Source organism: Chamaea fasciata, unplaced genomic scaffold (genome assembly GCF_029207755.1).
Source record: "Chamaea fasciata isolate MVZ Bird 193981 ecotype frontalis unplaced genomic scaffold, bChaFas1.0.hap1 SCAF_5, whole genome shotgun sequence".
Classification (NCBI taxonomy): Eukaryota; Metazoa; Chordata; class Aves; order Passeriformes; family Sylviidae; genus Chamaea; species Chamaea fasciata.
The window spans coordinates 30,933,021-30,948,147 of record NW_027094090.1 but is presented as its reverse complement, the minus strand read 5'-3'; the positions used below and the strand labels follow the sequence as shown (position 1 = coordinate 30,948,147).

Genomic DNA, 15,127 nt, shown 5'->3' with positions numbered 1-15,127 from the left:
ATGCAGACGCTGTTATAGTAGAAACATCTTCAGTGGAAGTAGCTGAAGTACATCATTGTTGTACTTCTTGGCAATGATTTTTGACGTTCCACACACTTATGTTCAAGAAACCCTCATGCAGACTGGACTGGTTTCAAGGAATGGGCTATTAAGGTACTCAAAGAAACATAGCTGGTTTTAAGAGAGGAGGCCAAAGTTACCTCTACACCTCAGTCAGAGAATATGATGCTGTCAGAGTACTGTGTGGAAACACCAGCTTTAAGTTAGCAAGCTTGGGCACTGTCAACAGTCCAATAGCAAAAATAAATAGTTCAACTTGGGTTAAATTACTGTCAAAAAAGTTTCATATACTGTTATGACTGAAACACACAGAGTTTGTATTAGTACAAAGTACTTTATCTTTCTCTCTCCTTTACATCGAAGGTAGTATGAACCCAATGCCTCATTGCTGGTGTGTGCCTTTCGTTACCTCCAACTGATGAATTTTGTGATGATTAAGATTTTGTGTGCCTGTACAATAATCCATTTTCTCTTTAAAAATTTGTGAATTACATGGTATAAATGAAAATATCCAACAATTATAACTTCATTGTTCATTTAAATTCAGAAGACTAAAGACTGCAAGTTAGTACTCATTCCCATCCAGTCTGTGCATAAACATTTTATTTTAAAAATATTCTGTTGTCTTAAAGCAAAGGAAACAGAATAATTCCTTCTTTCTTATTTCCTGCAGATTCTGATATCTCATTAAGATCCCTGCTCAGTATCTCTCCAGATACAATTGTGACCTTATTGTAGTATGAGTATCATTGATCAAGAGACAGAAAACTGTCAAATCTCTTAATGTGGGAAAACAACTGCAGAACACATTTGTACAGAAAACAGACCTTATGGGTCTTTTTTTACATAAAAATAATATTACTTCTGGAGAAAGAACAAATTTCTTGTTCTGTACAATTAAATTGCAGAGAGAAATACTATAAAAAAACTATTAAAATATGTTTTTAAGTAAAAATTCACCATCTAACAGCTCTTTTCTGCTACAGTCTCTACAAGATGAAGGACTTTAAAATCTTTCAGATCAGCACATGACTTGCTCTGGAGAGTGGAATGGCGCAGGACACACTGCAATCTTTGGATCATATCACAGATGGAAGAGATGAATACAGGCAATAAGCCAACCTAAAATGAAAATAAATGTCAATGTGCCATCTTTAAGGGAAACCAAGTGTACATGTATATGCATAAGTATAGATATAACATTTTCCTCTTGCATGTGTGTTAGTGACTCAATCACTTCCAGTGTACAACCCCTCAAAAAACCCCCCATAATCAATCAAACCACCACCAAAAAGCAAAGCAAGTTAAAAAAGTAATTCAAGTGGGGGTTTTTATGAAAAGAAAAGTGGTGAAGTTAGCCTGTGCTTTTAAGCTATGAGGGCTACAAGGACCATGACCTCTTTCTGTGAGAAAATTAGATTTCTTTTGAAGAATTTGCCATCCGTACCATTTTGAATTCCTTTTTATGGATTATGCTTGTGAGATAAAGTCATCTGTACCATAACAGAGAATAAGGTTCTCATTTACAACTAAGCATCTTCACACTGCTAAAAGAACCCTTCCATTTACTCTAAGATCTTTCTATTGCTGCCTTAGAGAAGTAAAGAAATTTAGCTGAAACTAGATCAGTATCAGGTTCTTGCACACATGGAGAACAGAGATATATAAGGGAAACCCAGACATGTAGATTAAAGGAAAGTTAACTAAGAAAAAGCAGGAAAACAAAGCCAAACATTTTTACTCTGTGATTGCTGACTGAAAAACTAAAAGATAAAAGATTTTTGGTTGTTTTATTTTATTGAAAAAGAAATAGAGCTATATTACATATTTATTCTTCTGGTCTGCATGGAATTTGAATAAACGTGCATATTTCTGAATTTTACAGGCCCTAAAAATAAACTGGAAGAAAAAGTCATTAATTGAGCTAGGAGAGAAGAATAAGAGACTGGAATTCAGGCCTTTGGGACTCATTAGTCTCTGCTTCTGTATCAAACAACTAGGGAACAGAAAAGTATCTTTGGATAACATTTCACAAACTAATTTGGTCTTTGAGCTGTGCATTTCACCCAGCTGAGTAAATATTATTTGCAGCCAACTGAGTAAGCTGTTACATTAGCTACAGTGAAATTGCTGATTTGGAGCACTTAAAGTGGGAAGGTCAATAACAGGAAGAATTAACAAGCATGTGGGTTGTATAAAGTTCCACAAAATTTAGCCTCTCCTTATTGGCAGTAACTCCTGGTTAGAAGTTAGAATCTGCAAAAGCAAGTCAATTCTTGCCTTGGGTTGCTGTGACAACCTTAACACAGCTGATGCAAACAACCTGAAATTGTATCTAAGAATACAATACAACTGTAACTCCCAATCAGACTTAAGGGTACAGGGAAGAAAAAAGAGAATTAAAGAAGAGGGGATATTTTATAGGATTTATTGTCTTTTCTACTTGAATCTATCAGACTTTTGAACAATAAAATACAGAATCTATATTGGTTTTGGTTTATTCATTCTTTTGGTATCGCAAGCTTAAGATCTTCACTGTCCTGGAAGATTATGTCTACATTTAACCATTAAAATATTAAACTGGTAGCCTGGTAAACTCTACACTTGGTTCTGAATTCTCAGCTTAGCTACAGCACAATTTGGATTATTTTTATGCAAAAATAAATCATTTGTTTCCTGAGGAAATTAAAGCTTATCAAGGAAGAGAAGTGAAATAGAGAAGAAAAAAGCTAGTCCAAATACAAGCGAGCAATTTGTGCAGATGAAGAAGAGGGGAAAAACTCCTGAGGCATCCTTGTTCCACAGTTTACACCCAGCCATCATTGCCTTCAGAAATAAATTATAAGAACTCATAGGATTAAAATGACTCCCCCGCAGTCACATAGCTTCCACATAATGCTGAAGAAACTTGAGGGTGTATATATTCATTGTTAAAATTACTGTTCACTACAAAAGCAAGGAAAACGAGAAGAATGGGCATTCCTAATATATATTCAATTATGGTTTTTATTGAAGTATAATTATACATAGATATCAAAGACTCCTGCAGCATATCAGACAAATTCTTAATAGAAAAACAAATTTTTAGTAATACTAACAGTTCTGGAAAAAATACAAGAAAAAAGCATTGGTGACAGAGTCTGTGTATCATGAAAGAGCATAAGTAGACAGAGATTGTCTTTAAAAATATTCATTAAATTGATTTTACATAAATTACCTTTCAGAAAAACTTTGGTATTCGGAAAGTCTGTTCTTCAGAGAATCTAAACTCACAGAATTGACTTTGAGAGGGTGGAGACCTCATCAATTGGTATTTTGAATCTACTTAGCACCCCTCCCCCCCCCCCTTTTTTTTTTTTTTCATTTGCAGTGTTTACTTTCATTGAAGATGGATTAAAAGCAGGAGGAAACATGCTGCAAGAATAGTCTCAAGTGTCCTGAGCAGGTGTGTTTCCCATTTTCACAGGTCTGCCTTCCATCTCATTGCCCCTCTGCACACACCACACATAGAAATACACTTCTGACTTAAAGAACTAAACACTGAGATCATCATCAAAAGAACTGCTTTAAAAAGAACGTTACTGAAGAAAAACTAATATTACACATTTGCACCAGAAACTTAAGCCTAAAATTATACTCCTCTGACTAGGGAACAGAAAATGTATGATTCATCTTGTGTCTAATAAAAGCCAGCAAATTCTGAACCAGATTCCTTACCCTTCTTCTTAAGGGTTTGTTTCATACAGTTTCAGTAAATAAAAGCAGAATCACAAAAACACACAAGCCCAGATACGCTCACACATTGATATCGCACAATAATGTGAAACTAGTGATGCAGACCTGGATAAATAAGGTATATTAATCAGACCTCATGAATTAGTAAGATTAGCTCTGTTTATGAGAGACACTGTCACATATTTCATACAAAGTTCAGAGATAGTACTAGATTCATTTTGCAAACATATAATCTCCAGAAGTCAACTGAATCCCTTCAGTCTCCTTATGGCAATTTCCCATAATAGTAGGGACTTACAGATTTGCAGAAGCACTGACATGATAATAAGCTCTATTTCAATGAACAGCAGTTCTGCTCAGTTTAAAAAAAAAGTTTGCAAAAAAATCAAAACCCAGATGTAATCTCAAGCTATATTCCAAAATTTAGAAAAAAAGAGCACTTAAGGAAAATACTTTCAATTTCCAATATCACAGAAGGCAAAAGCCGAAAGCAATTTTTAAGGGGACCATTAAAAGCATTTTTAGAAGCAGTTTCATAATGAATGCATTTCAAAGAAAGAAAAATGTATTCTTTCTTTATAAAAACTGAATATCCATGTGCTAAATTTTTGTGGCAGAGTCATAAAGTCCATCCTGAGAGAACAATTAAAGTCATACAGTTTCATTTGATCCTGAGATGTTCTGTCAGACACCTGTTGATGATCTCACCAGGGACCATGTAATTCTCTTTGTTCATCATTTTTAGAAGACTGGGTATTAAACATTATCTTCTCCTATTTCTCCTCAAGGTTTCTGTGCTGGCTGCAGATATGAGAGAGAAGAATCACTAAGAAAAGAGCTGTGAGAGAAGCTACTCCTGTTTCAGCTCATTGTGATTTAAATATTGTCCAGGGGCTAGTGGTAAAAGCAAAGGAAGTTTCCTCCATCTTCTCCACTGGGGAAGTAATATTTATATCTCAATCATTTGCAGATAGACTATTAATATTGAGGGAGTACTGGTTTATAGAAGTATCCTATCTTCAAAGAGCAAGTCTACTCAGGTCCGTGGTTCAACAAGGCTTTCAGACAGATGCCTGGCTCAAATGCATGGGCCAGCTAATTACTTAAAACTATCAGCCTGTGGCAGCAGTTAACAGCATCACACATAGCAGCTGACTGAGGGCTGAGACAAGGCTCTGAAAACCTAGAGATTACAAATATCAGACTGTGACCACCTGCCCTGTTGCCAGCACAAAAACATCAGAAAAAAAAAACAGCCCAGCAAACAGATAGCTTGAGTGACCTGCTCTAGGAGCCTGCTTATTCAGCGTTGTGGAAGCCTAGAAGATAAGGGGGAGAACACATTTGTCTCAAACAGTGGTAGCTGGAAAGCTGTGGAGACAACCAAGGATTGTTGGTAATAGTCTGTGAGAAAGAAGAGGATGTGGCTGGAGAAGGGGGCCATAAGGAGATAGGGCAGCATTTCTGTGGGACAAACATCCCTTTTTTCTGGTTTATTGAGATAAACACAACACAGTGCAGTGTGTTGAATGCAGGAATGAGATCAGGAAACCAGCAGAGACTGTTAACCAAAGGCTGACCCAGTAGGGAAGGATCAAGATCACCAAGGACCCCTGAAGTCCTCTGACCCATTTCCAGAAAGGTCTAAAAAACACAACTCCGCATGATAAATAATTTCCATAGAAAGTGAGAAATTTATCTACCAGGTAGAGAAATATTATCTGTTAAAAGGGTACCCTTACCAAGTCCAGGTGGTGCTGCCAGGACCTTGAACATCCCATCAGCTGGATCAACGCTGGAGCCAGGACTGGCGATCTTCCTTTCTTTTTTCTTTTCTTTCTGTTTCAGTCTCTCTCTAATTTTCCCTCTCTTCCCTTTCACCCTACTCCTTATAATACTAGGAAGTAACTTATATGAATTTCCATGCCAAGTGTATAATTTACTAATAAAACTCTCTAAGTTTTTTTTGTGGACCTTTTGACCTATGTAGTTCCATCCTCATGCCATTTTCAAGGAAAGTAACACAAAAGATGACATAATCTGAAGGCTGCATTCAGAAAATAGGGACTGATATTTGGGTTAAAATTCATACCTCTAATCGTAAGACAAGCACTGAGGATTTTAGATAAGCTATTCTGATTATTAGAAAGGTTCTTACTGTTAAATATTGATGGTAGAGACCTTCAAATGCTGTTCTCTTAAAGCATCTGTTAATCTTACAGCTAAAGCCTAATCAAAGATCTGAATCAAAGGCTGAAATACCTTCTGACCTTGATAAGATCTTTCTGGAATTACAAATTATTTTACAGGAAACACAGATATTTGACTGCACCTTTTTGAAGCAGTGAATCCAGATAAAGATGTATGAACACCAGTATATGTCACTCAAAAATGCATAGATCTCTCACTTACTGGATGTATGCCAGAGCTGGAGGATACTGATCTTCCAAGGGAGCTGAAAAGTAGCTGAGGATTTTCTTGGAAGAAAACACTTGCTAGGTGAAAGAAAAAATCATATAACTTCAGATTATAGGAATTATCAGTCATTATTTCCATTTTTTTCTTCATATTTTTTCATTTGTTTCCTTCTTGATGTTACACTTCTAATACATTTATTTCTTAAGACAAGTAAACAGGCAATATGTAAAACAATTGAAATAGCAATACATTACTCCTGAGATTTTAAGAACGGCCTATACAGATTCCAAAGGCAGTTTCAGAGCAGAAATCCTGTCGTGATATTGTCATATTACCCAAATGCAGCTCCTATTGTTTCACATGAAATAATGTTTCCTAATTTCTCTGTCATCTGATCATCAATGGTTTTTTTTATTTCATCTGCTATTTCATACAAGGGAGCATGATACTTGAATGAATAAAAGGAAGACAGATTCAAAAATTAAGTCCTCTAAGGGCTTTATTAACCTTTCCTTTATATTTAACAAAAAAAAATTACCCACCTAAATTATGCACACATACGAAGTTTAGATTAATGCACCTTATTGCAAGCACTACAAGCAGTATAAATCACGAGTAATTTTAGGCCAAGGAGTATTCCCCCTAACTCACTTGGGCTACCCTGCAGCAAACAGGCACAAATAGATGTCAGACTTGCAGAGTTGGGAGATAAATATGTTAATTGAGTTAGAGAAATGGAAGACTATTTAAGCATTAAAGATTAGGAACTGCTCAATAAAATGTTAAGAGAGAAAATGCTGACCCATCAAATACGAAATTCTTTCTATTAATGGGCAAGATTTTTCAATCTGATGCAAAGGAAGACTTTCATGTGGAGAGAATATCACCAAAGAGAGGGTCACTTCTGAACAATCACAGCACTTTCCTGGGTCACAAGTGTTTGATGCTTGCACCTCTTCTCTGCCTGTTTTAAACCAAGAAGCGTTAGCTGGACCAAGTCTTTCAGCTGAACTTGCTGGAGATTTCATACACTCTCAAAGCTACCTACACTTACTCCTGCACGCAACATAACATCACAAATCCCAAAATGGGTCCTGGGCTACACGTGATTGCTACTGGTTCTGTTTCCATATGCTGTAATTTCCTGAGATTTGCACTACTCTGAGAAAATTTGAACTTACTCTCTGAGAAAGCACAGTTGCCTCTTTCCTCCTTCCTGAGGGCTGTTTATGGCAGGATGCAGCTCCACGACACATTTTCTTTCAGTAGTAAAGCCATCTGAAGTGGTCCCTCAGCCCTGGCTACATTTTCTGGAGTTTGCCAACTCTCTTTCCCAAGTTTACTCTTTTTTATTTTTGAGACCATGCCAAAGAACTGACCTGTGAAGCAATTCCCTTAAAACAAATCCTCCCCAGAGAAGGGATCTCCTACTCTGAGACGAAACCTATCACACACCTCAGACTCCATTAATTCTTTAGTTAAAACAAAGTGCTAGTTGTGGGAAGAACATGCATAAAGTTACATAGGAACTTCATCATCTCCTTCAAAGATCATTTAATCAATTTATGCTGTTTACTGCACTATGTATTGATAAGTGAAAACTTTTCAGGTTTTATATTTACATAAAGAATGGAGTTTTATATGCACATATAGGTTTTGTTTATATATCATCTCACTAAGTAGGAATTGATTTAGACCTTGAGCAATGCCTGAATCTTGATTAATCTGGTCTTTTCCTCTTTTTTTAACAGAATAGCTATCTACTCCCACAGATGTCAGAGAGAAGTCAAAGCAATTCTGTTACAGAGAACTTAGTCTATTAAATGGAAATCGCGGTGTTACCTGTAGAAGTTCCTACTGGTCCTCTACTTTATTTTGGATAGAATTGAAGAAGTTTGCCACCTTGTTATTAGTTTCTGAGTCACAATGCCATGTACCTATATTAATTTCTGGATATTCACTATATTGTTTGGAACTTGCATTTTTTTTTTAAATCAGGGAAGTATGGAAATTCAACAACAGTTGGTCTTCCGTGAAAGCAACTGTTATATTTTCTCTTCTAAAGCATATTTTTCCTTTGTGCTTCATACACAACAGTAACAGACCACATTAGTAATTTTCTAGAATGTTCAAGATGACAAAGAAAAATTCAAGACTTCAGCAAGTTTCAAATTTCCACCATTGCATTTTATATGGGAGCTATAAAGGCTGTTATGTGTTTCAGAGGAAATACATCAATATGCCTTGTTCGAAGTCAGCATGTAATTTTCTCATCATGTTAGTCCACTGTTAACCTTTTCTGAGAGCAGCAGTAACAATTACAACTTGCTTTGACATGCCAAACAAGATAAATGGTTTAGAGTTTTTCAGATTAAAAGTTATTTCCATTTTCTCCTAACTAATTTACAACAAAATAAGTTACATAATTTACTAATACTTGGAGAAAAATGCCTTACTTAGCACAATGGGGAAAATGATACATTTAATCAGGTTCTATTCTTAAGAAAAGAGTAAATACAGCAAATTAATTGAAGTGTTATTTTCCACTGAATATATTCTTAAATCCTTCCCTTTCAGTTGTGCACTGAATGTTTTTTACTCTGACAAAGAGATTAAATAGCCATTTTCCTTTACTCAAGTGAGGTTAGACCATTTTCCTTGTTAGTAAGACAAGACCTGAAAAGTAACAAATTTTGAGCAGCACTTCCAATAAAAATGCAAATAAACAGGGAAGTCCAGAGCTGTGCTACAATAGAAATCAAAGTCTAGAAAAGAAGGAAAGAGTGATCGAGTTGGGGTTATTTATAAGAGCAATAAAAATCTAACTGGCTTCAAATACACGAATATCTTAAAAAACATAATGTACATAAAAGGCTGTTTCAAAGAACAAGACAATTTTTTTCTCCCTATTCATTTTGCCTAGAAGAAGATGTAATGGTCCAAAATTGCAAAAGCAGACTTGTCTTAAACATTAAACAAAAAGGGATAGGTGGGAACTGAAGTAGATCAACTAAGGTGGTCATTCCACTTTTCTAGAGGTGTCTTCAGGACCAATCAACCTGTGCCAAGAATGATGTTGAAGCCATTGAGCCTGCTGTGAGGAAAGGACCAACAGGCTGGATGATATTCCAAGGTCTTCATAAATCCTAGTCCTTTAATTGCTTTACATTATCTACATGGCAAAATCTAGATAACTTGGATTCACCAGCAATAGAAAAGACGTGGTAGGACTTAACCAAAGCTTGTAACTTTACAGCACATTCTGTTTGACATCTCTTAGTCCCTTTTCCAGCTGCCAGAACATGTTGCTGCTGTGTCTTCTATCTTTAGTCACAGTTACTGATTTAAGCCTTTTCAGGTTACAATTGCTTTTCACATTCTGTGAAGGACAACCCAAACTCTGCTATTCTTATCAAAAGTATTTTATTTTAATCTTACACTTACACAGCTCCAGAGGTACAATTTGCAACTTATGGGGATGAGTATACCTGTGACTACTGGCGCCCTTAGAAAAACATCCTGTCAGTGGTAATTCTCAAGAAATAACCTCCCACAGACAAGAACTGTCATAAAGTCAGTATTTCTGGCTTGTTTACCTTTTCCATCTCCTCACAGTTCCTAAAGTAGAAAAAAAGAACAAAATAAAATCAACAACAGAATTACATTATTTAAAAAAAAAATTTGGATCCCCAGAGTCTCAGCTACACCCACATTTTTGCCCTTCCTGTTGCCATTAAGAAGAGCCTTTCGTTTCACTCTGCCATATTCCATGGCTTCTCAGTACCCCACTTAAACAGGAGCGATGGCACCCAACATTTGCCTAGCTTAGAAGCTGCTCAATGTGTGCTAGGCATACTTAATATGTTTTTCAGCCTAAATTAGCTCAAAAGAATCTCTTGGTCAAACGCCCACATTGATGACTCGGGGCATGGGGAGGGGAAACAAGAGGAGAGGAGGGAAAGTGTCCCCAGATCACACCAGACTAAATCTGGTCTGTCTCCTGTAGGGATAGACTATGGCCAGTGAGCCAGTGCCTTTGGTTTCCAGGGTGAGAGTTGGAACTATAACATAGGAAATATAAGAGGTAGGAAACATAATGGAAGAAATCATCTCCATTATTTATTAAAATTAAAAACTAAGTTAAATCCACTTCTACTAGTTACATCAGCTCTCAAAAACAAAGATTCTGGATGACAAACCTAATTAAGGAGTAGTATTTTAGTCTAAGTTAGAGACAAAGTTTACAGTCTTTTTTTCATTCTTTTTTTTTTTTCCCTAAGGAAAGTTTTCAACAAAGAAATTGACTTGCCTTAAACTGTCATTTTCCAAATTTAAGTAAGTCACAAGGACCATTTCCCTTTCCATGACAGTGTGTGTATATATATACATATATATATATACTTTTAGAAGTATTCCAGAATTTACATGGAGGAGAGCATTAAGACAAAAAACAATGAAACTGCTTTGTCCACTTGACAAAAAAAGAAAATATAGGCAATGGAAGAGAACCACAAAGGGATAAAGAGAGTTCTGGTGTTAAAATAGTAGGGAAATCTTTATTTCTTGTTTAGGTTTGAAGCAAGTTTTTTAAAGCCCCAAAGGAATGATTAGTTTTGCAACGTGGAGAAGCTCCCAGAAAGTTCATATTTGTGGGCCTGGAGCCAGGCAGGATGATAAAGAGACAGGAGCAGGTTAGGCTCGTGTCCAACTTGCTCATGTAGCTATCATTTAATTAATAATTCTTTTGGGATTATGGGGATTATTTACATCACTGGATTAAATCAGACTAAATATGATCAAAATCTAGCCCTTTTTCTGTGTGAGGCTGGCTTTGAAAATTATTTTGGAAAACATTACAAGAATTAAAGCTTCTCTAGAGAACACTATAGTTTCCTGCAGAAACGCTACAGATTCCTGCAGGAACTCTCACAAAATGACAGCAGCTGTCAGGGTTTAAAACACTGCATCACACACATCCAGATTTGCTCTGAGCAGAACAAGACATGACAAGGCTACAAATAGCCAGTGGCCTTTTCATACACTGGGCTTCAACCAATGGAGAGAATGCAGGAGTTTTCATGGAAATTATCCAGCACAAGCATAGCTTTCTGTTGCCATAGTAGATACTGAGCTTCTATCTTAGCAGCAAACAAAGGCTGGGAAAACAAATCAAGCCCTATTATAATGTTTATTCTCTGATGCAAACAGAAAAATAACCTAATGTGTTTATACACACACATCTAGTCTGGCATATTTTGGCGTTTGTCAGGGTTTTTTTCTTTTCTGTGTATCAGTTTGGGTTTTTTCCCCTGACTTTCACTGCCTGTGGCAAAGGTTTGGTAAGCATACAGGAGTGAGTTCCCTTTTATGTTAATAGACAGTTTTCATTTTGCAATAAACTGATGAGTTCTTGTAATCTAGCCAAACATTTTGGTGTTTGAAAATAGATACACTTTTGGAAAGTTCACATTTTAAGGAAAATAAATGTATCTGGTTTATACTGCTTGTGGTGGTTTAGGAATAGTACTCTCTAGTTCAGTTCCCCCACTAAGACTCTCCCAATGGAGGTACTGTTCACTCATTCCCTCACTGCTCATGGGATGGATTTGAGAACTGGAGGCACAAAAGTGAAAATCACAGGCTGAGATCAGAACAATTTAGTGGAAACAGCAATTAGATAAGAAAAGAAACAGTAACAGCAACAGTATCAATAACAAAAGGTATAAGACAAAGAAAGTATTTACATGGAAAGTAAAACAATACTGGAGTGTTTTGCATTCCACAACCAAAGAGTGCCCTAATCCTTCCCCTCACAAGTGACATGAGATGGTACCAAATAACATTAGGGCTTGGCCATGCCCACTTCCCAGCTACCATAAAATATTAATCCTGTCCTGGCTGAAACTAGGACACTTCTGTGTCTCCATATTGAGCAATATTGACTGATGCAGTACCTATAGGGAAGCAGGACCCATTATACAACATTTTATTGACACCTATTAGTTCTTACTGCTTTCAACAAAAGTGTTTTAGCAGGTCTAGGACTGTGTCCAGGCTACCAAAGGTTAACACATGTTTTGAAATCACTGGATTGGCTGATGGTTTTGTTGTGCTGAGATAGTTTTCTGTGCCTTGTCAAACACACTTCTACCCATAGGAAAGAAGCTAATCACAGGAATGAACAGAAAAGTTTGCCATCTTTCCCTAACCCCAATATTTAAGTTTTGTGCAGTAAATATGATAATTTTTTCCTTGAAATGTGAACTTTCCAAAAGTGTATCCTTCAGATGCAAGGACTAGCATCTCCAAACTATTCATTTAATTTGTCCTCCCACTCTCACGGCTCCTTGTTCTGCCTGTATGATGCAGAAACAAAAGAACAGAATATATAAGAGATGATATGCACAGTACCTTCTTGGAACAAAAACATTACTCATCCCCTCTGGACTGCTTGGAGATAAAGAGGAGTAAAACAGTGGCTTTCATCCCTGTTCAGGACTCATTTGAGCTTTTTCCCATGGTCTGGGAGGGAAGTGAGGCAGGTTCTACAAAAACAACCATCAATATATATTAGAACCTAAACCAAATTTCACTCCTCCTCTGGTGCTGCCATTTTTATGTAGCATGCAACTCTCTGCCTTATCACATGGCATTTTATAAAGGCAACATTATTTGTCAGCACAAGTTACACATAGCATTTTGTTGCATTGCTTGGTGCTCATAACCACAAAGCAACCCCACTGCTGAAGGCAGCAAAGAACAAAAGGCATGAGACAAAAGCTGAGTCTCTCATTTTAGCAGATAATTTAAAGAGCAGTTCAGATATTGCTCCCATAGCAGAGCAGGTCAAATGCATCAGGCAGCTTTGGCTCAAAAACTTTCAGGTGGATCCAAAGATTGTCTCAATAGCCAAGTAGTCAGACCACTTCTTCAGTGTTTACAGACTGAATGTCTGCACTTGAGGACCTGGAAACCACATCTCATGTCTCTGAAGAGACATTGGTTTACACAAGAAGAAATGGGTGTACTCAGAATCTTCCAGGACAAAACCTATACTGTGCTAAAAGGTGCCCTTTTCACCAACACAGCAATGCTCCCTTTCTGGTCTGGTGGGGAGTGCAGGTAGGACACAGCACCTGATTCTTTGATACAGGGAGCTTTTCAATAGTTACACCTGGCTGAAAAATGCTAAGAAAATAAATTAATTGAAAGACTTCAACCTGACTTCAGACAAAGGGCTATGAAGGATGGAACTCTCTTCAGAGTGTGAGAGCCACTCAGCCCCTGTGCCTAGGTGTTCTGTCCCCAGGCTGAACACCCTGGCTGTAGGGTGCAAGGGGAGGCAGTGTCTGCTGATGCTTTTCTCCAGATATCTGCAGACAGCATGTTGCTAAACAGAAAACATTTTTTTTCCCTTTACACTCTCTTCCTCTGGACAGAAATCCTGAAGAAGTTCAAACTGTTGTTGGAGCCAAATCTCTCCCCTTTGTCCCCACAGTTAGGCTGCCAAAGGGAGAAAAGCACAAATATTTGCTCTGCTTTTGTTTTATACCCTGTCATCCCCTTCTGCCTGAGCAACGTTGTTTCTTTCTCACTGAAGGTATCCTCAAAGACTTTATAAACATCCTGCTTTGTACGTAAAGTTGAGATATTTGTCTGTCCATAAATTTATGATTTACGTCACCAGAGGAGAGCAGAGTCTGGCAGTAGGAGAAGGAAGAACAAAACAATTGTGTTCAAAGTATCTACAGCTTTGCAGCTTGTCTCTGCTCTTTCACTAAAGAGCTCAAACAGTTAAGAACTATGTAACAAATCAAGCCATGACACTTCCAAAAAAAAATCTCAGATTTTTCAGAAGTTTAAAGAGTAAAAACAAATAATATTGTGCAAGATAAGAGAAAAAAAATAGGCAATGTTCTCAGATTTTCACATGCTTAAGGGCATAAAAATTTGCAGAATACATGTAAGATCCAATAGCAAAACAAAATAAACAACACAGTCAAAAAGCTCTAAAAAGACATTATACATAGCACAATAGACCATATTTTGCACTGACTTGCAATTAAAGTACCAGTTTGCTTAACTTTAGAATTTCCATTTCTCTGAAAGCATGAAGGTTTTATCAATACATTCAAATACATTTTAAAATGCTGAGGTTTATAAAATTAGATAAAATCACATACCTTTTTCAGCATCTTAATTTTTGCAAAGATATTTCAAAAGTTGTTTTTTAAAAAAGTCTTTAAGATTTTGCTTTTCTACTTCTATAGAAATAAAGGGTAGCTCAGAGACATCAATGAGACTAACAAATCATGGTGGGTTGTGGGGGTACATTTTTGATTTAATGATTGTTCACAAGTTTATGTTATATTGTAAAATGGTTTGTTCCTTGTAACCCTTTCTGTTATTTGCCTTTGGTTTCTCCCTGCCCTCTCACCAGATACAGTTCTATGATTGGTTGTTCCTTACTGACAGTTATATGTCAATCATGTTATATAACCCCCGGTCCTGTCCATCACTTGGGGCCCCCTCCCTGCGCCTAGAAGATTCCAGGAGAGGCATCGAGTGATTGGGCAGGATCCAGGCTGCCCCCTCCCACTTTGTACTGATTGGTTGTTGTACATGTCTGTTACGTTGTGAGTCACTCCCCTGTTGCACCCTGGTTGAACCCGCCCCTGTGTTATGCCCCCCTTTAAAAGCTGCTCCTCTGGGACAGTTCTGGTCTCTCCTGAGGTAGACATTCTGAGGTGATGGCTTCACGCAGGATGCCAATAAACTCGCATTGACCGAACCTCTCGAGAGTCCCTCCTTTCTTCTCCTCGCCATCATCTCGCTAATGCTCCTGACCAGCCAAGTCCCACTGGATTGCAATGGTGCCAGGGCTGGCCGAGCTTGATAACGCAGGCACCGCTGC

The 15,127-nt window shown here is 37.3% G+C and overlaps 1 long non-coding RNA gene across 2 annotated transcripts; it reads right to left on the bottom strand.

The window, feature by feature from the left end:
- Positions 1-741: 741 nt before the first annotated feature.
- Positions 742-14,653, bottom strand: LOC136290176 (uncharacterized). Of its 2 annotated transcripts, XR_010721023.1 has the most exons (5): positions 14,397-14,653; positions 12,625-12,758; positions 9,810-9,831; positions 6,208-6,290; positions 742-1,182 (listed from the first exon to the last, which is right to left on the bottom strand). It is a non-coding gene; the product is annotated as an uncharacterized lncRNA (long non-coding RNA). The 2 variants fall into 2 exon arrangements; XR_010721024.1 differs by lacking the exons at positions 742-1,182; positions 6,208-6,290 and having other exon boundaries at positions 9,696-9,831.
- Positions 14,654-15,127: the final 474 nt, after the last annotated feature.